This window comes from Malaya genurostris, chromosome 2, assembly GCF_030247185.1.
Source record: "Malaya genurostris strain Urasoe2022 chromosome 2, Malgen_1.1, whole genome shotgun sequence".
In the NCBI taxonomy this organism is placed as follows: domain Eukaryota; kingdom Metazoa; phylum Arthropoda; class Insecta; order Diptera; family Culicidae; genus Malaya; species Malaya genurostris.
This window is the reverse complement of record NC_080571.1, coordinates 240,877,940-240,902,396: the sequence shown is the minus strand read 5'-3', so window position 1 is coordinate 240,902,396 and position 24,457 is coordinate 240,877,940. Positions and strand designations below refer to the sequence as shown.

Sequence of the window (24,457 nt, the reverse complement as noted above, 5' to 3'; positions counted from 1 at the left end):
ATATTGGTACAAACATGTCATCTATAAATTTCAGACAGTAAAACTTTACTAAATGTGTTAGGTGGGTTTTTCTTTAAAAATGTTTAATAGAACACAAAAAAGATTTCACGATAAAACAAGTTGGGCTTCTAGTTTTTCATACTTCAAACAACTGGAAATCCTTACCTAATATACTTAGACGGATATAACTTAATTTTCTCCGAGATGATTTAGCCAACTTTGCATGAAACTAAAAGATTCATGATATCATAGAATAGTTAGGAATTTTATCCCGATTCGGTTTCGGAATTACAAGGAGATGAAAGGAGAAACTTCGTTTCAAAGAGCGTGTTTTTAAACGTAACGATGTAAAAAATAACAAACTTTTTAAAACTCAACAGTGGATTTTCTTAGTTTCCATGACTTGCTAGATAATGGTTTACGCAACACCCGTCGGTTCAACAGGTTTGTTTTTTCCATTTTTGAAAATACCAGAAGAAGTAGTCACAAGACTCCCAAATAGAAGTCTCATCTATTTGTAAGAAATTCAGATAACATTTCAAACCGAGTGTCATATACCATTCGGCTCAGTTCGTCGAGATAACAAAATTTCTGAGTGTGTATGTGTGTGCATGAATGTCTGTGTGTATGTGACAAATAATGTCACTCAATTTTCTTAGAGATGGCTGAATCGATTTTCACAAACTCAGATTCAAATGGATGGTCTTATGGTCTCATAGGCTGCTATTGAATTTCATCTTTATCCGACCTCCGGTTTCGGAATTACAAGGTAATATGTGAAAATTTATGAGGAAATGCGCACTCGCACTGCGGAAATTTCTTAATGGATTCTTACAAACTAAGATGCAAATAAATCTTAAAATTTATTGAAAAGTCTCCAAAAAGTTGACCCAGATTCGACTTCCGGTTCCGTTATTACAGCGCGATAAGTGATTTTTTTTTAATTTTTGCCTTTCTCATATAGAAAGGTTATGCAATCACTGTGAAAATCGACTTTTGAACCGAGGCCCGGAGGGCTGAGTGTCATATACCATTCGACTCAGTTCGTCGAGTACGCAAAATGCCTGTGTGTAAGTGTGTGTGTGTGTGTGTGTGTGTGTGTGTGTGTGTGTGTGTGTGTGTGTGTGTGTGTGTGTGTGTGTGTGTGTGTGTGCGTATGTGTGCATGTAACGTTTTTTTGCACTACCTTTTCTCGGAGATAGCTGAACCGATTTTAGCAAACTTATATTCAAATGAAAGGTCTTGTGGTCCCATACAAAATTCCAGAATATTATTTGGATCCGACTTCCGGTTCCGGAATTATGGGGTAAAATGTGTAAAAAATTGTGAAAATAAGTGCACTAACTTTTCTCAGAAATGGCTGAACCGATTTTCACAAACTTAGATTCAAATGAAAGGTCTTGTGGTCCCATGCGTAATCCCTGAATTTCATGCGGAACCGACTTTCGGATCCGAAAATATAGGGTTAAGTGTGTTAAAAATTATAAACCATCACTGAAAATGGGGAAAAACCTTGAAAAAATTTCTAAATCGACCTCAAATCTTTTCCAATTGATAGTTTTTATCAGTAGGCGGTGAAACAAACCGATTTCGGTTATTCTTTCAAGAATCGCAGAGAATTGTTTTGAAGAATACCACAGTATTAACAGTTCGGCTGAAAAGTTCGTATCGTTTAATAGAAACACACATTTTTTTGCCAAAATTCGTTTTTATTATTGCCATCAGGGGCGATACAGCGATTATAGCGATCTTCCAACTTTTCGATACCATTTTTGTAGTACGATTTGTCCTTTGCCTCAAAATAGGCCTCAGTTTCAGCGATTACCTCTTCATTGCTTCTAAATTTTTTACCAGCGAGCATTCTCTTGAGGTCTGAGAACAGGAAAAAGTCACTGGGGGCCAAATCTGGAGAATACGGTGGATGAGGGAGCAATTCGAAGCCAAATTCGTTCAATTTCAGCATGGTTTTCATCGACTTGTGACACGGTGCATTGTCTTGATGACACAAAACTTTTTTCTTCTTCAAATGAGGCCGTTTTTTTTGAAATTTCGTCCTTCAAACGCTCTAATAACGCTATATAATAGTCACTGTTGATGGTTTTTCCCTTTTCAAGGTAGTCGATGAAAATTATACCATGCGAATCCCAAAATACAGACGCCATAACTTTACCGGCCGATTGTTGAGTCTTTCCACGCTTTGGGTTCGGTTCATCGCGTGCAGTCCACTCAGCTGACTGTCGATTGGACTCCGGAGTGAAGTGATGGAGCCATGTTTCGTCCATTGTTGTATATCGACGAAAAAAATCGGTTTTATTTCGATATAACAGCTCCAAACACTGCTCAGAATCATCAATTCGTTGTTGTTTTTGATCGATTGTGAGCTCACGCGGCACCCATTTTGCACAAAGCTTTCTCATATCCATATATTCGTGAATAATATGTCCAACACGTTCCTTTGATATCTTTAGGGTGTCAGCTATCTCGATTAACTTCACTTTACGGTCATTGAAAATCATTTTGTGGATTTTTTTTCACGTTTTCATCGGTAACAGCCTCTTTTGGACGTCCACTGCGTTCATCGTCTTCGGTGCTCATATGACCAGTACGAAATTTTGCAAACGACTTACGAATTGTTGCTTCGCCCGGTGCAGAGTCTGGATAACACTCATCAAGCCATTTTTTGGTATCGGCGGCACTTTTTTTTCATCAAAAAGTAGTGTTTTATCAACACACGAAATTCCTTTTTTTCATTTTTTTACAATAACAAAAGTAGCTTCACTCAAAATGCAATATCTCACAAACTAATAATCAGACAGCTGTCAAATTTATACACGTATCTTTTGAAGGTTGGTACTAACTGAAAATGGTATGGATTTAATTCTAGTGGCGCCCTCTCACAGAAACGATACGAACTTTTCAGCCGATCTGTTATATATGATAGTATGATTGATATGAGAAAGGCATCATTACACCACTAGGTGGATTAAAACAGGTTTTATGAGTATTATTCACAAGAGATGGTGAAACGAGGTGCAAATTTGTATAAAACTTCTGGTAAATTAATCTAGTTGGTATTCATTTTGTTCGTTGGTGGGTATATAAACCTAATTTGGGATTACTAGTCCCCGGTTGCCCGTTTCAAAAGCACTGATAGTAGTGAAAATAAGCTCCAATAACGGAACTTACTTCGATTTCTCATCACCGGTTAAAGCGATTTTAACAAATCTTGATTCAAATTAAAGTTCATATTTTCTTAAAAGATACTGTGCAATTTCATCCAGATCCGACTTCCGGTTCGGAAATATTAGGGTGATGAGTATCAAAACTTTTATAGCGTCATAAAAATGACAGAATGATGCAAACACAACCGCTTTTGTTCCATTCGCAGCATGCCTTGTTCAATTTCGTATAGCGTGCAGGGTTGCCACATTTAAATCTAGATTTTTCAGGAGAAAAACCTGTATCGAGGAATCAAAATTCTGTATTGAAAATCTGCATAAGATAATGATAAGAAATTGAAGCGCAACGAAATGAAAAAAATTAAATTCATAATGCTTTCATAGGGTAAAGTGTGTTTTAAATTGCACACCGTCATTTAGAGCAACTATGTAAAAAAGGGAAAAATTCTTCTAGATTTGGCTCAAAAGTGATTTAGGCTGATATTGTTACTTGCTAATCGATCTTCACTAACTTAGGCTCAAATGAAAGGTTCTATAGTCTTATAGGTTGCTGTTGGAGTTCATCCGAGTCCTACTTCCGGTTTCGGAACTATAGTATAAGTGTGTTTAAAATTTCAAACCAGCAAAATAAAGAAAAATTCTTATTAACTTGATATAACTGTTTACAAATTGAAAAGGTTATATTAGTTTATACTCGAAGAAAATTTCTAATTTTATTAAAGTTTGAATAAATTTTTTTTGACAGAATCTTCTAGTGATATTTTTGAAAATGTATGTAATATGAGAGAGGCATCATTACACCAATAGGTGGATTAAAAAAGATTTTTTTTGTATACGTCAAATCTGATATCCGCCCGTATAGTGTAGTGATTTATTGTGCACTTTGTCATTCATCATGTTATCAATATGTTGAGAAAAAGAAGATAATGTGTATTTTAATAATGGAAGGAGACGGACCGTATGAATCGTACTTAAGTCAACCTATGAACACAATAATACTTGGATTTCGGTCCCGTCTTAGCATGCTTTGCTGACTTCCAGTATGCTTCTTGTATTTGACCCGCTTTCATGATTTTATGTACAATATTGATTGTAGTTCATTACAAGTAAAAGAACATATTAACCTTCATTTTGTTAAAGTTACAACGATCGCTTTAGAGAAATATTCAAGAATCTCTCGATCATCGCAATATGTCTACGACATTTCCAATTCAAAGTATTTGCAAGGTATTGCTTGAGCTTGAGCGACCACCCCTGGTTGCTACTCCGTTACTGATCGGGATTAGCTGAAATTGAACAGGAAATTTCTAGATGATCCGACTTGGGACTGGTAAATCATCCTTCAATGTACATCTTCTGGTAACCCCAGAATTCATTGATCAGTAACGGCGCCGGCCAGGCCCGAACGTAGATCGTCTAAGGAATGGGAAGGGATGTTAGTCCAATACTTGTTGTTACTAGAGGCCGTATATAAAACTTCGCACTCCACAAGTGTCACGGGAGAAGGATATTTGTTAGTATAATTTTCAGTAATGGTAGTATTCGCGAGCGAGCTAGTATACTCTGGTTTCAAGATGCTCGAATGTACCACTAAACTCACTGGCTTTCCGAGTGAAAGCTTCAACAATATTCGATACTGAAGTCCCGAGGAGTCAAGATTATAAATCACAGTTCTTATTCGTGGAAACTAAAGGAAAATTTGAAATACTATCGCGTAACGAATAAATACTTCACTATTTTTTCTAAATGGAAATACCTGCTACAAAATAAACGAATGAATAGGATTTAGATTCATTGTAGTGACATGATTCATTTGTAGTGACATATTCTAAAAATTTAAATTGATTTTAAATAATAATTGAAATAATTTAAAATGATTTTAAAAATTTCTGTAATAAAATCATTTTAAATCACCAAACAAAGGTCAACAGATTTCACGCGCGACTTGATTTCTTATTATTTCCGCTTTATTATTTTAATTATTTATTAAAATTATTAATTGGTTGATCTGGCAGCTGGCTACCGAGAGAAAATTATTAATTTATCAAACAAACAAGTATTTTTTACTATTTATTCAATATACCGATATATGTTATCTCTGTTATTAGCTTTATAATACTAACGAATATGCGCAATAGTTGATTTTTATCATTCAATTTATAATCTTGAAAGACAAACAAGAATATAGAAGAAGAAAACATATCAAATAAAACTTCTATGCAAAGCTAGTCGCAAATTGATAAGTTGATTGAAGAGATAATTTAGTAAAATAGAGTAATCAGAAGTGAAACGTTGAAAATATCTAATAACTGAAAGGGAAATGGTCGCCTTTTACTACATGGAAGCAGGATCCCAGTGAATATGAATTTCATATGAATGTAACATTGTTTTCCATATATGTAGATTTCAATTGTAACACGTTTGACTGAATCAAGTGTTTTTCACATACATTTGTGCTGTACTCATTCCCACTAGAAAATGAAGTGTTCACATGAAGTTCAATTTATGTTAGTAGCAAAACACGTAACATCCAAAGGAAAACACATCAAAACTAAGTGAAAATAATCTAATCTTGCATCTTAGTGAATTTGCTCATGAAACGTTAAAACAAAAAGCTTTGGTTATGTATTGAAATGATAAAGCATATTAAATTGAAGTGCTATTTGCATATTTTCATATCTTAGTTAGCCGAGCGTTTTCATCTTTTCACCTTCACTGAAAATGTCAAAGATTTCGATGTGGAAAAATCCTGGTGGATACGGTTGTATCGTTTGAGTTGTATGTCTGGCAGCGGTGAGGCAGTCGGTAACCAGAATGTCTGTCAGCCATATTTTTTCCGCTGGCAGCGTTTAGTCAGCCATCTGGCAGCCATGTCCATGCGGGTTGTAGCTAGTTAGTTGCACAAAATGGTGTTTTACCCAAAATAGTCGTGAATTGGCTTGGTTACTTTTGTCCGCATTAAAACAAACTCATGTGTTTGGAGCTTTAAGCGACCCTTACACGAGGCAATATTATTGTCAAAACGGATTGTCAAAAATATTTCCATAAAACCAAAACCGTTCATCAATCCGACAATATTTTCTCTCCAGAAAGCAAACTGCTCAGTTTAGTATTGCACGAAAATGACATAACCTCACAAAATGAGCTAGATGAACATCATTTGACAGTTATCAGTGGTTTGTTTACATACCTGTTCATTCCGTATCATCCCATTCTGTTCCATTTTGTCCTTGTATCATTCTGTTCCATTTTATTCTTGTAATCCATTCTTTTCCTATTTATTATTGTATCATCATGTTCAGGAGTGTTATAGTTCTAGATGCCGAAATTATATCAGTTTTTAAATTTAAGTCTAGAAATTATAACAAAATAAACTGCCAGCCCCAGCAGAAAAATAGAACGGCATCGTATACCAGTTTTAAATTTGACAGTAGAACTGTTCGAATAAATACAACTAAAACGGCTTGTTTCAGTTTCATTTATATTATAGACCACCCGTGAATTTGCTCTTAGGGCATATTCAGTAGTGTTCTACAGGGTGATTTTTTAAGAGCTTGAGAACTTTTTTAAACAATAAAACGCATAAAATTTGCAAAATCTCATCGGTTCTTTATTTTAAACGTTAGATTGGTACATGACATTTACTTTTTGAAGATAATTTCATTTAAATGTTGACCGCGGCTGCGTCTTAGGTGGTCCATTCGGAAAGTCCAATTTTGGGCAACTTTTTCGAGCATTTCGGCCGGAATAGCCCGAATTTCTTCGGAAATGTTGTCATCCAAAGCTGGAATAGTTACTGGCTTATTTCTGTAGACTTTAGACTTGACGTAGCCCCACAAAAAATAGTCTAAAGGCGTCAAATCGCATGATCTTGGTGGCCAACTTACCGGTCCATTTCTTGAGATGAATTGTTCTCCGAAGTTTTCCCTCAAAATGGCCATAGAATCGCGAGCTGTGTGGCATGTAGCGCCATCTTGTTGAAACCACATGTCAACCAAGTTCAGTTCTTCCATTTTTGGCAACAAAAAGTTTGTTAGCATCGAACGATAGCGATCGCCATTCACTGTAACGTTGCGTCCAACAGCATCTTTGAAAAAATACGGTCGAATGATTCCACCAGCGTACAAACCACACCAAACAGTGCATTTTTCGGGATGCATGGGCAGTTCTTGAACGGCTTCTGGTTGCTCTTCACTCCAAATGCGGCAATTTTGCTTATTTACGTAGCCATTCAACCAGAAATGAGCCTCATCGCTGAACAAAATTTGTCGATAAAAAAGCGGATTTTCTGCCAACTTTTCTAGGGCCCATTCACTGATTTGCAAGCGTTGCTCGTTAGTAAGTCTATTCATGATGAAATGTCAGAGCATACTGAGCAAATAATAATGCATGAAAATCATAACCTAAAAAAATCTGAGCAAATACTAATGCATGAAAATCCTAACCTCAAAAAAATCACCTTTTAGTTCTAGAGGCATAATTTATGTCAGTTGCAAAGTTTAAATTTTCATTTTATACCAAGAAAAACTGGCAGCCCCAGCAGTGTTTTACTCGTGTTTTAAATACACAAAAAATAGAACGGCATCGTAGACCAGTTTTAAATTTGACAGAAGAAATGGTCGAATAAATAAAACAAGAACGGCTTACTGGAGATACGTTTGTTCCAGTTTCTGTTCTATTATAGATCTTCCATATAGAACTCCTAGCTGCTGAATTTACTCTTACATTGTGTTCCTTGACATTTCAATGTTTCCCCACTGAGAAAGTGGTTATATTTTGTTCGGCGTTTGTTAAACGACTTACAGAACGAAATATTCGTCCAGTTTGTTGGAACGATTTGTTGTTGTTTTTCCCTACAAAAATAGTGTGAATATTGAGTGTTTTCTTCATATAAAACGAAAATGTGTTGTTATTCTACGCGAAGTTGAAATGTTCTACAGGTATATAGTTTTAGTTAAAAAAAAACTAGGCAGAAACTTTCTTAATTCTTCAGTAAAAATAGTCCATCATGGCTCCAACTCCTTATATTGAAAAATGCGCAACATTGGACCTCTAACTGCCGAGTTTGTTCAACGAACAAAAACAGGCGCGCGGTTCAATGGACTGTTTCAAAATCGGCAAACGAAAGTCCCGCATCGGTCTCCCGTTGGATGATTTATTGGACATTCATTGGGCCAACGTATTGAACCAACAGAGGATTTCCGTTGGACGTTTTTTTTCTTAGAGCGTCACTATTCAGTTGCAATATTTAAAGCTTCAAACTCATCACTTCACTTGATTTTTGCCGTGAAGTGATACCGATAATAAGGGTCATCGTGTACGGGTCACAGTTCAATTTTTGGGTTTTTTAGTCTCTTCAAGCATCAATTTCTTTGGTAAATAATAAAAAACACAAATTCAACAGAAAATCACATTTTGGAATGAAAATTTTGATATGCTCACAAATCTAGTCCTACTATGAATCTCAAAGTATTTGCAAGATATTGCGGATATAAACTACTAAGAGTCAAATTAATCGTTAAAAAGTATTGTGTTATTGTTTCAGTGATTCTGAATTTATTCTTCTACCCTACCTTACCCTGCTTAGTTTTGTTGCAAAAGAGAAGTCCCTTGTTGTATATTTTTTCGATTTTAAACCTGAAACTATGCTATAAATATTGCTACTGAGTATTTTGGAGTTTAAATCTATATGGCATGAGGAACATTTCTGCAAAACTCAAAAAAATCTTCTAGATTGAATCTTTCCGAATTTTCCAATTTTACTGTACATCATAGTTTACAGGGAATTTAAAATAAAAATATAAAATTCGGAAAAACGTACAAACAGTTGTCTGGTTTCAATCATTTACAATTCGAACAATTTCAAACAAATTTTCGATATCATTACTTTTACTAATGGGAAATATTTCTACGCATCGATTCGAGCTGATAAAATAAGATAAAAGGGTGTAGCCGGGTTTTCATAAAAAAACTGCCTCCAAACAGAAAAAAATTGATATCCGCTGTTTGAATGGGTTTATATTGGAGATGATTTTCCCCAAAATTTAACGCTTTAACTGCCATATTTGTGGAGTTAGGGTGGATCTTCATTTTATTTAAATTTTCCAAAAACCTCTTTAGAATTTTTTTTTGTTCAAAGTCAGGAATATTTTAGGAGTTTAAGGAAACTTTTCTGATTTTTTTCAGAATTTTTGAAAATGTATTTCATGTGAGAAAAAATGTTCAAAATTTTTCATATTTTTTATATCAAAAATAAATCATGTATGAATACATTACGCTGTATTTTTTTTCGGATTGTTAAAAAATGTGGACGGGTATAATATCAGACTTAAAAAAATAAATCATTCAAAAAATCATGCGACTCCGTCAAATTACCATCCGATGGAGACGCGTGGTATTTAGTTCTAAAATCGTGCACCAGTCACCCTTAAAATTAAATACCATGCGTTTTTATCTACAACTTGAGTTCAGGGCTTGAGTATTGACGTATTTAATAATGATAAAAGAATTGTATTCCTTATGTTATTTACACACACCCGCACGCCTGGCTCGATTTACCAAGCAATGATGTAGGGAATGCATCAGTGAACATGTGTGCCAACGTACGGTTGTTATTCGTTTCTAACTTCAACAACTTGCGGGATAGTCTGGAGGTTTCGAGGTTAGCTATTAGCAGTCCTAAGAAATACTATACACCAAATAGAAATCATGTCGAAGCGCTTGCAGCAAGTCCCGAAGACCCAAAAAGATGATTAATTCGCATCGTCGATTTTCTATACAAACAACATGTTCTTTTAAACTTAATATTTTCAGTATTTCGCTGTTTCCTGAAGAGGCCCCCTTTATTAAACAGTTTCAGAAAATCGTATTGTTCTATTGCTTTAATCGAAAAATGTATTAACTAAGAATGAATGAGAAACTAAGCTATGTATAAAAATCGAACTTCATAGACTTTCGCAAATATAGTTCATGGCATTTGCTTGCACTAAGTGGTCTTTTTCTGGTATTTCATGGAGTACTTTTTTCACGTATTAGCTCAAGAACGTCTATTCTGTATCTAGAAGTCGTCTCCATACAGCTCAGACTATGACCACTATTTGCCTCCATTTGATAGATCCACCTTGCTCGCTACGCTTCTCTTTTTCTTGAGCCTTCCAAATCACATTCAAGAACCATTTTCAAATGTTTGCAGTCCGTTATCTTGATGACATGCCCCGCCGATCGTAGCTATTCAATTTTAGCGGTACGTATTATAGGTGGATCTCCAAGTAGCTGTTGAAACCCGTGGTTTATACGCCGTTGATTAATTTTTTGTGGTGACGTATTACTTTTCTTGTATCCTTATCCGCGGTCATAAGTGAATGAATACACGAATATCGTCGCCACGCGTCAATATTCGAGTAGGAAGGAGTAGGAAGCCTTTCCCTCTCATACACTTTGTTTCGACGGTTTTACTGTCAGCCAGATCCCAGTTTGATTGAGCCGTTTGACTTTAACTGTCTTGTTGAGCAATTTCAGGCAACTTGGCTATTCATACCATGGGATACAGAACGTCGACAAACAGTTTACCCTGAAAGTGATAGTATTTTAGATTTCGCTTGGTTTCGAATTTTTCTTGATTTCGCGCTTGGTATCTGGGAATACTTTTTTCTGCAAAAGAACTATAATTTAATTGTACTTTAGAATTTGTGCTAAATATAGCAAAAATGTGAGATTAATATTGACTACAATGCATTTGTTGATTTAGCTCTGAACTCAAGTTGTAGATGGAAACGCATGGTATTTAATTCTAAGGGCATGTGATATATGATTGTAGAACTAAATACCATGCGTCTCCATCGGATAATGAAAATTTGATGGAGACGCATGGTTTTCCGAATTATTTATTTCTTTAAAGTCTGATATTATACCGTCCACCTTTTTTTAAAAATTTTACAAAAATACAGCGTAATGTACTCAAAAATGATTTATTTTTGATGTAAAAGAAGAGTGAAGAGTGGTACCAAAATTGTAAGTGCGAATAAAAAAAATTGAACATGAAATACATTTTGAAAAATTTCAATAGCAAAATAATACTTAGATGTGTTTCAAGATGTTAACTCAATCTAGTTTCAACTCATTCTATATACCGAGAAAATTGCACCAAAAATGGAACAAATATGCTGTGAGGGAAAGAACACAAGCGTCAAAACATTATGAGCATTGATTTTTGTCGACTTGAACTGCAACAACTGTGCACCAACGAAGTTTCGGGTGCTAGTTGGAAAATCAGTTTTTGGAACGATATAATCGAAAAAGTTTTGTGGAGTCACCGTACGAGCAGTATAATTGGCCATTATGGGACTCCAGAAGTTTTCTCACGTTGAGTAAGGATTGTAGCGTGAGATTATTGTAAATTAGAAAAGCATTAATGTGTATCGTGAAAGCACAAACCGTAAAGTAGTAGCAATATTTTTAGCGACCTTTTAAGCACTTAACTTTTATAGAATCCAGCGAACGTAGTTTTCGGCAATTTGCATGTGTTCAAAAAATTTTAGCTCGAATATCTCATTCAGTTCGCCGCTATTTAGCTTTTTAGTTTGCTCGATTTTCTGTCTACTTGAGAGTGTGATTTTCGAAACAACGCGTTATAAATTTTAAATGTACCCTCAGGCACCATTCAAATGAATGGAATATTTTCTTCGACTTTTTTATTCGATGGGCTCATAAACCGGAAAAAATAAACCGTTAATTGGAAAAAATATCCGTCTTTCGAAACCGCCGACATTGGCTCACTCGAGATATCAAACAACTAACCTGCCAAGAAGAATGTCGAGTCAGTTTGTCACGTGGCCAGTGGCCACTGGAAAAAAAGAGCCAAAGAATGGCAGTATTGTTTCGTTGGGGGAAAACTGCAATTTTCCTGCTTCGCTCAGCCAAAAGTCACTCACAAACATGTGTTCGATGAACACACACACGATGTAAATCGAGCTACGGACTGTGTGGTGCATTCCGTATTGTTGGGTGCCACATGCCAGCTGGCAGTACCGGCATCCGTGTGGATTGTAATAAATGGGCTTTAATTACGAAATGCTTTTAATCTCGTTTCCTCCTGTATCTATCTGCTGCACAGTTTGATGGTATGATGGGCGCTGGACCGTCGGGATCCGGTGATGTCGAACGAAGGCTATGTTTCGAACCATGCGTTCTGTCAGTCGGAAGAATGCAGCAGTGTTTTCCGAAAGTTAGGTTTTATGCAGTTATCATTCACGTTCAGATGCATGACTATTTTTCCAAGTGACAACTATTTCCATTGGCGTAACGGGACTGTAGTTTGATTGTTGGTTCTGCTGTTGCTAGTACCAATGGAAGCATGAACCGAAACTGCAGGTGAATGCGCACAGCTAAATGTAGTTTACGTGCCGACGTGTCGACCCATGAGAGCAGGGTTGGAATAGCTTTAGGGTTTGCGGGGAAATCATACACTTTATGTCGTTTTATGAGACCAGGCCTGCGAAAAATGTTCCCACAGGCATACAGCAATCGACCATACGAAAACACTTGATGTTGTTTTCATGACCGGCTAGCTGTCCAGATGCTGTTGTAGTACGGTACAGATGCTTTGGGTGGGATTGTTACCGGAACGAGAAGGGCGGCGCTTTAAATTTCACGAAATTTTCCGACATCAGCAAAATTTTATCCACATTACGGATGCTTGCCTTTCACAATAGTCCCTGATGTTTCCAGTGTGTTATAAAAAGCGTACATCCATGCATGGCAGGCCTCTAGATTGAAACAAAAACTCTCCCGGTCCGGTAGGGTGCCTTCACAGTGAATGTATGGTGCACACATATTTTCACAGAGGAACTATGGGAGTTATGATTTTTGTGTCGGCCTGTGACGATATGACAGGTTTTGTGGTGTCCAGAAGAAGCGGTCGGTGGCACAGTTTGTCACGTTTTGTATTCGGTTTCAGGATTTTTTTTTGTCAGCATCAGATATTATTCACGTGAATAATCGATTGCAAAACCTTTAGAAACAGGTTCCTGCTTTTAAAACATATAAATTCGATTATTGATTTATATTCTACTAAAAAAAGTGTTTTGTTTCATTTCTTACTCCTAGGAGAAAGTTTATTATGAGCAAATATTGCCCTTGAGCAGTAGGATAATGTATTGTTGTTCGAATAATTATCTGTCATCTTAGAATTTGATAAATTTTTAATGCCTATAAATTGTTTTGACAGTAGTTTCTTAAATTTTAAAGAGGCCCTTATAGAATTAACACCAAATTCTGTTTCGGTTATTAGGTGTGAAATAAAAATATTGCAAAAAATAAATTTTGAACAAAAATCGTTCAGTTAGTTTATAATTCTTGAAAACGCAATACATTTTAACGATTTATTAATTTTAGTTGGTTTGACGTAAAGTTGCCATAAATAAGTTCAGTTTTTGCAATGACTGAGTGGAAACATATTTTGGAAAAGTCAAATGAATGAAACTAACAAAAAAATGATTTTTGATCCACTCAGTCATTGCAAAAACTGAATGAAATTTTGTTTGTCAGTGTATGTATGTTGCCTTTCTCGACTCAGTAAGTCAAGTACGCGAAATGTCTGTGTGCGAATGTGTGTATGTAACAACTTCACAAACTTAGATTTGAATGAAAGATCCTGTGGTCCCATACAAAATTTCTGAATGTTGTTTGGATCCGACTTCCAGTTCTGAAATTATGGGGTAAAATGTGCCAAAAATATGAATATAGAGCATCAAATTTTCTCGGAGATGGCTGAGCCGATTTCCACAAACTTGAACTCAAACAAAATTGTTGCGGTCCCGTACAAATTTTTTTGAATTTTATTTGAATCTAAATTCCGGATCCAGAAAAAAAATTCAATTTCAAATTACTTACTAACTTTTCTCAGAGATGGCGTTACCGAAGGCGTTTACAAAGTTATATTCAAATGAATGGTCTTAGGGGCTGTCCATAAAAGACGTCACGCCGCATGGGGGTGGGGGGTGTTTAAAAAAACGTGACTTTTTGTGACAGGGGGAAGGGGGGGAGGTTTTTGGAATGTGACGTCCAATATTTTCAATGAGCGCATTTTTGAAATACCTAATTATATTACTGCTTTGCCCTATTTCTTGAAAAAATCTCCACAATAAGCGTTTACATTCTATAGGAAAACGTGTATTTGTTGATGTAAAAGCTTCTTCTTGTAAATTCGGAAATGAATGATGCAGACAGTCATTTTTGTTGTGATCAGCAAAAGTGCACGGAGGAGCGAGTAAATTAGCGAAATTAATAAATTTTTCCAAATATGAGTAAAAAAGAAAAAGATGCCTTCAAACGGTTTATCTTAAGTTATGCACTGATTTTTTTTCAGTAATTTGATTTTCTAGCATTGATAATAGTATACCATAAGAATTTCTCTTATCTGATTCTGATGCAGTTTATTCAATTGTACTCCATTTGAAAAAGGGCGGGAGATCAACGATTTCAGACGTAGATCATGTCATGTCTTATCTTGATCATATGTGATTTTCCTCCACTAACATCAAAGCTTATCGAATCATCCAATGATTGAACTTACATAAATCAAGAATCATTTTAGCTCAAAATCACTACCCATTGTGTGACGGAAGATCAGTACCGATATTGATCGATGTGATTTGAAATTCACTGATCAACCGATCTTGAAAAGATTTTTCGGCAGTGATCTCGTTTTGATGTGGTTTTACTTTCTCAGCCCTGTATGCTACACTAAGGAAATATTATTCTTTACCTAAAATAATAATATATCTGTGTACCCCTAGGAGGAATAAAACAGATGATTTAAATGTTTCATCAATTCCAACCAAATACTTTTGTTAATTTATATAATTGATATTAATAAAATAATTCCGATGATTTTGTAGTTTTAGGGATATTTTTTATACTAATGACAGCATGTAATAAATCGATTTTTCCCTCATATTTGTATGGTTTGTCATACATATTGAGAATGTATTGAGATGAATTTTATTTATTTTGAATTCGTGACATGTGACATAGGGGGGATGGGGAGTCTTTGCTTCGGTGACAATTTGTGACAAAGGGGGGATGGGGAGTCAAAAATCGTAAAAAAGCGTGACGTCTTTTATGGACAGCCCCTTATGGTCCTATACACAACTTCTGAATTTCATCATTTAATTCGACTTTCGGAACTACAGGATAAAGAGTGTTGAACATTTCAAGCTATACAGCTATAACTATAAAGAGCAGTGATCCAAAACACGGAAAAATGGGGCTGCTGGGGGCTCAAATCCAATCGATAAGCCTTGTCAGTAATTTCTCTTGTCAGCAGAGATGCCAGATCTTCAGATTTGTCTGTAAATCTGCAGATCTCGTACATAGTGCTGCAGACATTTTTTTTGTGCAGACTTTTGTAGTGAAAATCGAGTTTTTCGCAGAGTTTAGTCAAAATTTACAGACTTTTGAAATAGTTTTTTTTGCTTGCCAAGTCAGTTTAGCGTATCATTCCTTATAGAGAAATTACTGCCAGCAAGCCATTCTAGTTAACTGCAGATTTTATTTCGGATATGCAGACCCTATCTGAAGATATTTGAAATTTTTACCTGTTTGTCAGTTGACAGCCAAACGTATCCATTTCGGCTATACCAATCCTCAGGTTCCGGTTCCGGAAGCACCGGAAATAGTAATCACAGATTATTAAATGGAACGAGCTCACTTTTCTTAGTAATGGCTTGACCGTTTTTCACACAGGTTCATATAAAAGGTCTTATGCTTCCATACATAACTCCTGATTTTAATCCGGATCAGACTTCTGATTCCAAAATTACAAGGTGATAAGTGTCCGAAATTTCAAACCGCCCTATAAAGCGAACCGGTACGCACACGCGCTGGTATGGAAGTAAAAAACAACACACCGCCTCTACGAACGAAGCACGCTGTGTGCGGTGATCGATTTCGCACATGCGATGAGTAGAACGAAGACCATCATGAGAACGGGTTTTCAATCGTTTTGAAGAATCATAACCAGGGCAGAGACACCAATGTCTGTGACTGGTGTGTGATTTTTGTTGAATACGGTGCTGAGGAAGCGATAAATCATAACTACCTTACAAGATGTGCGCCTGAAAGAAAGAAAGAATTTCAATGGATTCAAGTTTATTGGAAACACATGGGCTGAAAAGTCCCGGGCCAAAACATTGTTTTATTGCCGTCACGTTTTTTCAGTTAATACTAACCTTTAATAGACAGTTTGTGAGTTATTGTGCTAAGAGTGACGCTATATTTGTTATTTTAAGAACAATGTACCAAAAAAATTCGTGTTTTAATTTTACACTGCTTCTTAATGGAAAAATACCGTTCAAGCAAAGCGATGGCTTGAAAAGTGTTATGGAGACTCCGCTCTATCAGAAACAAAAATATAACGTTGGTTTGCTGACTTCAAACGTGGTCGTAGAGACATCGATGATGCAGAACGCAGTGGACTTCCAAATAAGGCGGTAACACCAGAAAACATAAAACAAATCTCAAAATCGTTTTGAATGATCGAAAAGTGAAATTGCGAAAGTAAGCTGACATCGTGAAGTTATCAAAAAAATATATTGCATGAGCATTCGACTATTAGAAAGCTCTGTTCAAAGTGGGTGCAGCGTTTGCTCACTGTCGATAAAAAAGGGGACCTGTTGATGATTCTTAGCTGTGTCTGGCCATGCTTAAACGTAATAAACCGAAATTTTTCCATCAATATGTGACAATGGATGAAACATGGATTCATCATTTCACTCCGGAATCAAAACGATCGTCATCTGAGCACAATAATCGGCTGGAAAGGCTTTGTATATTAAGATGTGCGTGGCGTATTATTTATCGACTATCTCGAGAAAGGAAATACCATTAACAGTGAATATTATATAGCGTTATTAGCGTTTGAAGGCTAAAACTGCAAAGAAACGACCGCATAAGGCAAAAAATTTGTTTCATCCAGACAACGCACACACACGCAAGTCAATCAAAACAATGGCAAAACTACATGAATTGAACTTCGAATTGCTCCCACATCCACCGTATTCGCCAGATTTGGCTCCCAGCGACTACTGGCTGTTCGCAGACCTGAAAAAATGGTCGTCGGTAAAAAATTACGCACGAATGAAGAGATTATCGCTGCAACTGAGGCCTATTTTGAGGCAAAAAAATCGTTTTTCAAAAGTGGTATTGAAATGTTAGAGCGGTGCTCGAATGATTACATTGCTCTTGATGGAGATTACGTTGATGAATAAAGTTAATTTTGAACCAAAAAATCGTGTTCTCTTTGTTAGGCTCAGGACTTTTCAGCCCATGTGGTTAACATAAAAAAATAGGTATAGAATTCACTCAAGCTTTGACACACGAACTGAACAAATGTGTGTAAAAGAAAGAGACATGAACTTCAGAGATACACGGACCAATTTTGACCAAACTAGTTGCAAATGGAAGGACTCCCTGGAATTATGTTCGCTATCGAATCTGATGGTTACTTTCCGAGTTAAACAAACTGTTACGGCAAAGTTTTTTGACAATATCTGTCATTATTGACATTAAAAACTTAATATGATTCCAAATTCAGACTGTAACAATCAATCGACTATTCACGGTGATATCGATATTTCTGAGTTGTCAATTTTTTCGCCATATCCCAAGAGTAGGGAGTTTGAACAAGGCACGATGAAATGACGTTTGGAATCAAAATTAGACACACTTTTCAATACAATCATCATCCATTTACGTAAACTTTTTTTTCGTTACCTCTTTTTACGTAGCTCTTATTACGAACAAAATCCCAAATAACGTAATCTGTTTTTTACGAACCAAATCCCAAATAACGAAAACTTTTTATTACGAACCTACTTTGTAAAAAGAGGTTTCTGTATACAGGGAAAATCATTTCCGGCTCATTTACATTCGATGGAAATTATTACAATATGGGTATTTTCGGAACGGGTTTGATAAGTACATGTTGGAAAACGATGTTTGAGGTGATTCTGAATTTCAAGATGGCGACTTCCGGTTTATTGATATCCCTTGAAAACCCTTACAATATGGGTATTTTTGGAATGGGTTTGATGAGTTGAAAAGCGATATTTGAGGTGGTTCTGAATTCCAAGATGGCAACTTCCGGTTTATTGATAGTCCTCAAAACCCCTACAATAACGGGTTTGATAAGTAGATGTCTGAAACGATGTTTGAAGTGGTTCTTAATTCTGCATTAGTTCCTTACCTATATGTAGAATTTCACTTTATTTAGGGATCTTGTTCAGCAGCTTCAACAGTCTTTATAATGTGAATTGACAGGTATTTTAGTATTTTTTTACTAAACCCGACTACAATTTAGATCTGCCGCAGATATTATACTACGGTCGACACATATTGTAAGGGTTTTCATGGGACTACATTACGACTCCTGGACGATTACAAAACTGCAGGTTTAGTTCAGCTAAATGATAACTATTGTCGTTTTTCATTGATTCCACTCGCTCGGTGCCAGTGTTTTGCTCTGACAGCCGATCAATGAAACGGTTTTGTAAAGTTTGGTTTGCACGCATGCTGCTCGGAAAAGAAAACGGGTGCAAAATAGTTGCCCGCGAATTGCCCCGAAAGTGCATTTTTTTCGTGCGGTGCAAATCAATGAAACACAGTGCACCTGTTTTGATTGCCCGACTGCACGAAAAGAGCACGAATCGAGCAAAACACTCCACGAGTGTTATCATTGAAAAAACGACATATAACAGCAATAACCGTCTTCTGGATCTTTGCTTCGCCAGGTATGAATTGTTGAGTACTTGTTCCATATCCATCGCTCCTTCGCCACTGGTTAAATGTGTCTCCTCTCCAAATCACTAAACCTGCATACACACCAACCGTTTTTAATAACGTTTCTGAAGGCACATATTACGATTTTAAGAGAGGAAATTTCGAGGCAATGAATCAGTTTTTGCTGTCGCTAGACTGGAGAAGCCTGTTTACTAATGGCGATTGCAATTCCATTGCTATGTTATGGTCCCATATAGTTTCGTATGCTATCGATCAATTTGTACCCAAAAACATTCGACGTGAATCTGTCCATCCCGCATGGTCCAATCTGACTCTAAAACGTCATAAGCGTGCTAACCGTTCTGCTCTAAGAAAACTATCGGAGCATCCTTCGCTCCATTTGAGATCTTATTATATGTTCCTCAACAATTGTTATAAGCGACTGAACAAAATGTTATTTCATTCCCATCTCCCTCGTGTACAAAATAATTTAAAAATCAACCCTAAAAGCTTCTGGAACTACTTGAACGAACAGAAGAAGGATTCAGGACTACCCAACCAGATGTTTCTTGGTGACGTGGAGTCATCTGTGTTGCCTGAAATTCGTAGCCTATTTAAATCACATTTCAGCAATGTATTCTCTGATGAAACCTTATCGAATGATCAGATCTCATTAATGTTCCTCGTCGTTCCCCGATTGGTCCCCATCCAATCATAACGACAGCTATGATTAATGAAGCGTGTTCCAAAATGAAATTATCTTCTAACGCTGGGCCTGATGATATTCCATCTTTGGTATTGAAAAAGTGCTCGAACAGCCTTCTGATTCCACTGTCGATGCTGTTTAATATATATTCAGGAACTTTTCCGGATATTTGGAAAACATAATATATTTTTCCGGTTTTCAAGAAGGGAAATAAAGTTGATGTATCTAATTATCGTGGGATACCCGCACTATGCGCTGGACTTCATCAAGCATAACTGCAATAACTACATCTCGGAAACACAACACCGTTTTATGCCAAAACGATCAACTACAACGAATTGTCTTATACATCTTTTATAATTCGATCCCTACAAGTGCGCCTTCAAGTTGACGCTATCTATACGGATTTCTCCGCAGCCTTCGACAAGATAAACCACCAAATTGTAGTTGCTAAACTCGAAAAACTTGGATTCAGTGGATCTTCACTCAACTGACTTCAATCATATCTTATTGGTCGAGAAATGTTAATTGAAATCGGTGAATGCACTACAACACCGTTTGCTGTAGGTTCTGGACTTGCTCAAGGCACTTGGGACCATTTTTATTCTTGCTCTACCTCAATGATCTCAACTTTCTATTGAAATGCTACAAACTATCTCTCGCAGATGATTTTAAGCTACATCATCTAGTGAGATCGCCCGACGACATTTTTACAGTCACAGCTTAAATCATTCGTGAACTGGTGTAACGACAATAGAATGGTCTTAAATACCTCGAAATGTTCCGTTACGTCGTTTACTCGCAAACACTCGCTATTTAGCTACGACTATAACATTTCGCAGATTGTACTGAAACGAGAGTCTACCGTTAAAGATTTAGGTATCGTTCTTGATACCAAGTTGAATTTCATAAGTCATATCGATTATGTGATCTCTAAGGCCTCCAACTTTTAGGTATCGTCATTCGCATTACTAAGAGCTTTGTCAATGTACATTGTCTTAAAGCATCATATTGTGCTCTAGTCCGCTCGACGCTTGAATATTCAGCTGTTGTCACCCCATTATCAAATCGACATAGATCGGATCGAAGCTATTCAATATAAATTTGTGAGATTTACCTTGCGTAACCTACCATGGAGAGATCCTACTAATCTTCCTAGTTACATAGATAGCTGTAAGCCTATTGATCTTGATCGGTTATTCGTTCGTCGGAATGTCTCCAAGGCAACTTTCGTTGCTGATTTGCTTCAATCACGTATCGATTGTCCCGGACTCGTGCAGTTGATTAATCTCGACATTCATCGACGCAATCTTCGTTCCCACCCCTTTTTGAAATTACCTGTTGCAAGAACAAATCATGGTTATAATGAGCCGTTCTCCAGTATGTGCCGAACATTTAACAACTGTTCCAATGTCTTCGACTTTCATTTATCTCGAAACATATTATACGATTGTTTCATAGACACCTATCAGAGTAGGATTTGTCTGGAACCGTTAATATTTTATTGTCATTCAACCCCCATTCCGTCTCTCCTTCATCTTCATTTGAAACTAACTAGATTCGCTCGCCAAAATTAACCTGGTTGTTATTTCCTCCTTTTTCTGTCTTCCACCATCCATTTTTATCACTAATTAGATCTACATGCCGATTCTAACCTCGTCGTTTTTTCTGTCTTTCACCATCTTTTTGATAACTAATTAGATTTACATGTTGATTCCAACTTCTAAGTAAGAGCACTATTACTGACCTGTTATGCTTGGTGTCATCAACTAGTTATAGTGGTATAAATTTAGTTTTAACTGTTAGTTGTGATTGTAGTGTTAGGCCTAAATGTATCTGTTGGATCATTGTAATCTGTTGATACAAATGATGAGGCGGTTTTATGCCTGCTGGAGAGAGATTGCCCAATTTCATCTCCACCGGGCTTTTCTCTGCTCCAAATAAATAAATAAATAAATAAATAAATAAATAAATAAATAAATAAATAAATAAATAAATAAATAAATAAATAAATAAATAAATAAATGAATAAATAACTAAATAAATAAATAAATAAATATCAATAAACCGGAAGTCGCCATCTTGGAATTCAGAACCACCTCAAACATCGTTTTCCAACATGTACTCATCAAACCCGTTCCGAAAATACCCATATTCTGATGGTTTGTAACGAATATCGATGAACCGGAGGTCGCCATCTTGGAAATTGATGCGACTTAGAACAACCTTTTCCTGCAAATACTAACAATTTTTGTTCCTTAGTTATCCATTATATTATACATATCCAATAATATACATTAACAAGGAAAACTTTTTTAGGTTCAAAATTGCAAATAGCGTAAACTTTATTTACGTCATAATTCGATTTACGAAGTCCCGATTATTACGTAAATGGAGGTTTGGGTGTATATATTTATAGAAATTGCCCTGTTTATTTTAACAAACATTTTGTCCTATTCATGTTAATAAAGCCATCTATTCCCATTCTTACTAGTCACAATTTTTAAGAGACAAACGAATATGTGAATCGTTAAAAAAGGTTCATTACAAGAGCTCCATGTAATACATTAGTCACTTACAAAATTCAGGTGATAACGTGATCATACTGTAAGTAACTTATTTACTATAGCAAGTCTTGCCAGAAATCTGACGAATACATCTAGAATCAAAGACAATGAACATTTTGCTGCATCGGCTCCAAGCAATTCGTCTATTTCTGAGACGAAGATCAGTACTAATAATACAAATGCGTACTTTCTCATCGATAGTGACGACGTTTTAATGGACGAAAATTTGCTATCCGTGATCCAATCGCATCTAAACCTTCGGGTGGATAGTAATGAGAACGCTCTCTTCCCTAGCAAAGAATCCTTTCAGCTAAAAATGCCATCAACCGGACATGCACTATCACACGCGTAGGATGAAAATTGTACTGTTTCGAATGTTACGTGACGTCTTATCTACACATTATCGAAGCATTTCTTCTTGAGAAATAGAACACGAAACACAAGCGAAAATACACATCATCAAACTTTCGCCGGCAATCCAGAAAGTGCCTGGTATCATCACGTCGCCTCGGAGAATCCCAGTGAGAATGCCTACAAATTCGAAGAAATTATGTAAATGACGAAACTTCTTCGCCGCATGAGAAGCTTCGACAACAAACAGTAGCGATGATACGAAACAAGCATTCCGACTTACTGACAGGATGAAGCGGTCTTCATTAGGCTCCATTCGACGTCTCAGAAAATCAACGACGTGCATGTGTACATAATCGCAAACTGTGTATGTACACTCTTCATGGCGAGGTCGCGTTACTGTCATAACCATCCTTAATTCACTCAATGCTGCCTGCAGGGGTAATGGTTAAAGTTTTCTGCGAGCTGGTTAAGTCTACCGAGGGAGTTGTGCTCGGAACGAGTTAACGCTGTCTGTTTCGTTGTTTTGTAGCAAAATAAACACCAATTTCAGCGCTATTCATGAGCAGAGCACACTGGGTGTGAAACTGAAGGATTTGCAGTCTGGTAGCCGGATGAGAGTGTTAGAACTTATCTGGCTGTTTTTATATTTATTTTTTGTCACCTGTCAAAGGTACCTACTTCAGAAAATTAAATCGATGATACCTACTCATACTTGGCTTCGATGGCTGAATGACTAATTACTTCCGTGAAATTCTATCGTCTAGGTTGTTTATATTTAGTGATCAATCTTACAAAATTATTAGTTTCACGCTCAGTGTTCGGCATGAACAATAATGTTTTGCTTCCAACAGCTTCCACACAAATTCGACTAACACACACAGAGAGCGAGAGAGAGAGAGAGAAAGATGATAAAAGCATTCGAATTGCATTGATAGTCCACTCATCCCCCATAACTAACTTTGTCTGTTGTTCCAGACTAGATGAGCGTACATATGTAGCACGTCGTTTTCCATCATGATAAGGCCAGGAATTGCGATTGTTAGTTTTACCATCTGAATGATTTGCTTTGATTGCATAGCAAGTTAGTTTGCATTCCGATGTTTGGTTACAATTACGCAACTAAATGCGCTATCGAGGAGAGGGATCCGTTTATGGAAAACATTTACGGTATTAAAGGCCATCGTTTGAAATGAAAGGTAGCTCATTAATTGACCTAATCGTATCGATGACTATTAACCATGGAGCATTTTCTGATGAAACTTGATTCGAAATTTCAGTACATTAGCAGCTTTCAAAGCTGATAACTCAATTCGGCTTATCAACTAGAGTGCACAGACAGAAATGGATTGTTGGAAGGAACGTAAATGAATTAGGTCTTACAACTGACAAAGCAACTCTATTGCACTGAAAAAGCACTCAATGCCCGCTGCACCGCAGACCAATCAATTAAGTTACTGTTACTTTTAAACCACTGCACTGATAGAAGAAATTCCGTTGCAGCTGTGCTGATATTGCAAGCACTTCGAGCTGAGATTGAATTACTTGTTTTTGAACCTCGAGAGTTGAACGGGACTGCTTCGTCGTTACAAGGAATCGTTTGTTGGTTTTGCGAGAATGTGGTGATTTCACGCCGAGTTTTTTCCAGCGCCGACGGTGCGAAAAACGTTTGCAGAAATTTGATCCAGGTGAATTATTAATAAAATCAGAAGTAATTGATACTATACATTTGAATCTGATTTTAAGAAAGGTTGTTCAGTCAACTTTGAGAAATCGATGACAGTTCCATTTTTGGAGTTTTTGACCCTTATTTTCTGTGACTTCAGAATCGGAGATCGGTATAGCTCAGGGGTGAGGCTCTTTTTAAACCGAAAACA

The 24,457-nt window shown here is 36.6% G+C and overlaps 1 protein-coding gene across 9 annotated transcripts in view; it reads right to left on the bottom strand.

The window, feature by feature from the left end:
- Positions 1-24,457, bottom strand: part of LOC131428314 (ubiquitin-conjugating enzyme E2Q-like protein 1) — a 212,619-nt gene that overhangs the window by 29,149 nt on the left and 159,013 nt on the right. Inside the window, exon 1 of one of the 9 annotated variants that reach the window (XM_058592188.1) lies at positions 15,776-16,112. The exons of the other annotated variants lie outside the window; for them this stretch is intronic. The gene's annotated coding sequence lies outside the window, so the exon portion shown is untranslated. Of the gene's footprint in view, positions 1-15,775; positions 16,113-24,457 lie in introns of those variants that run through there. 9 annotated transcript variants of the gene reach the window in all.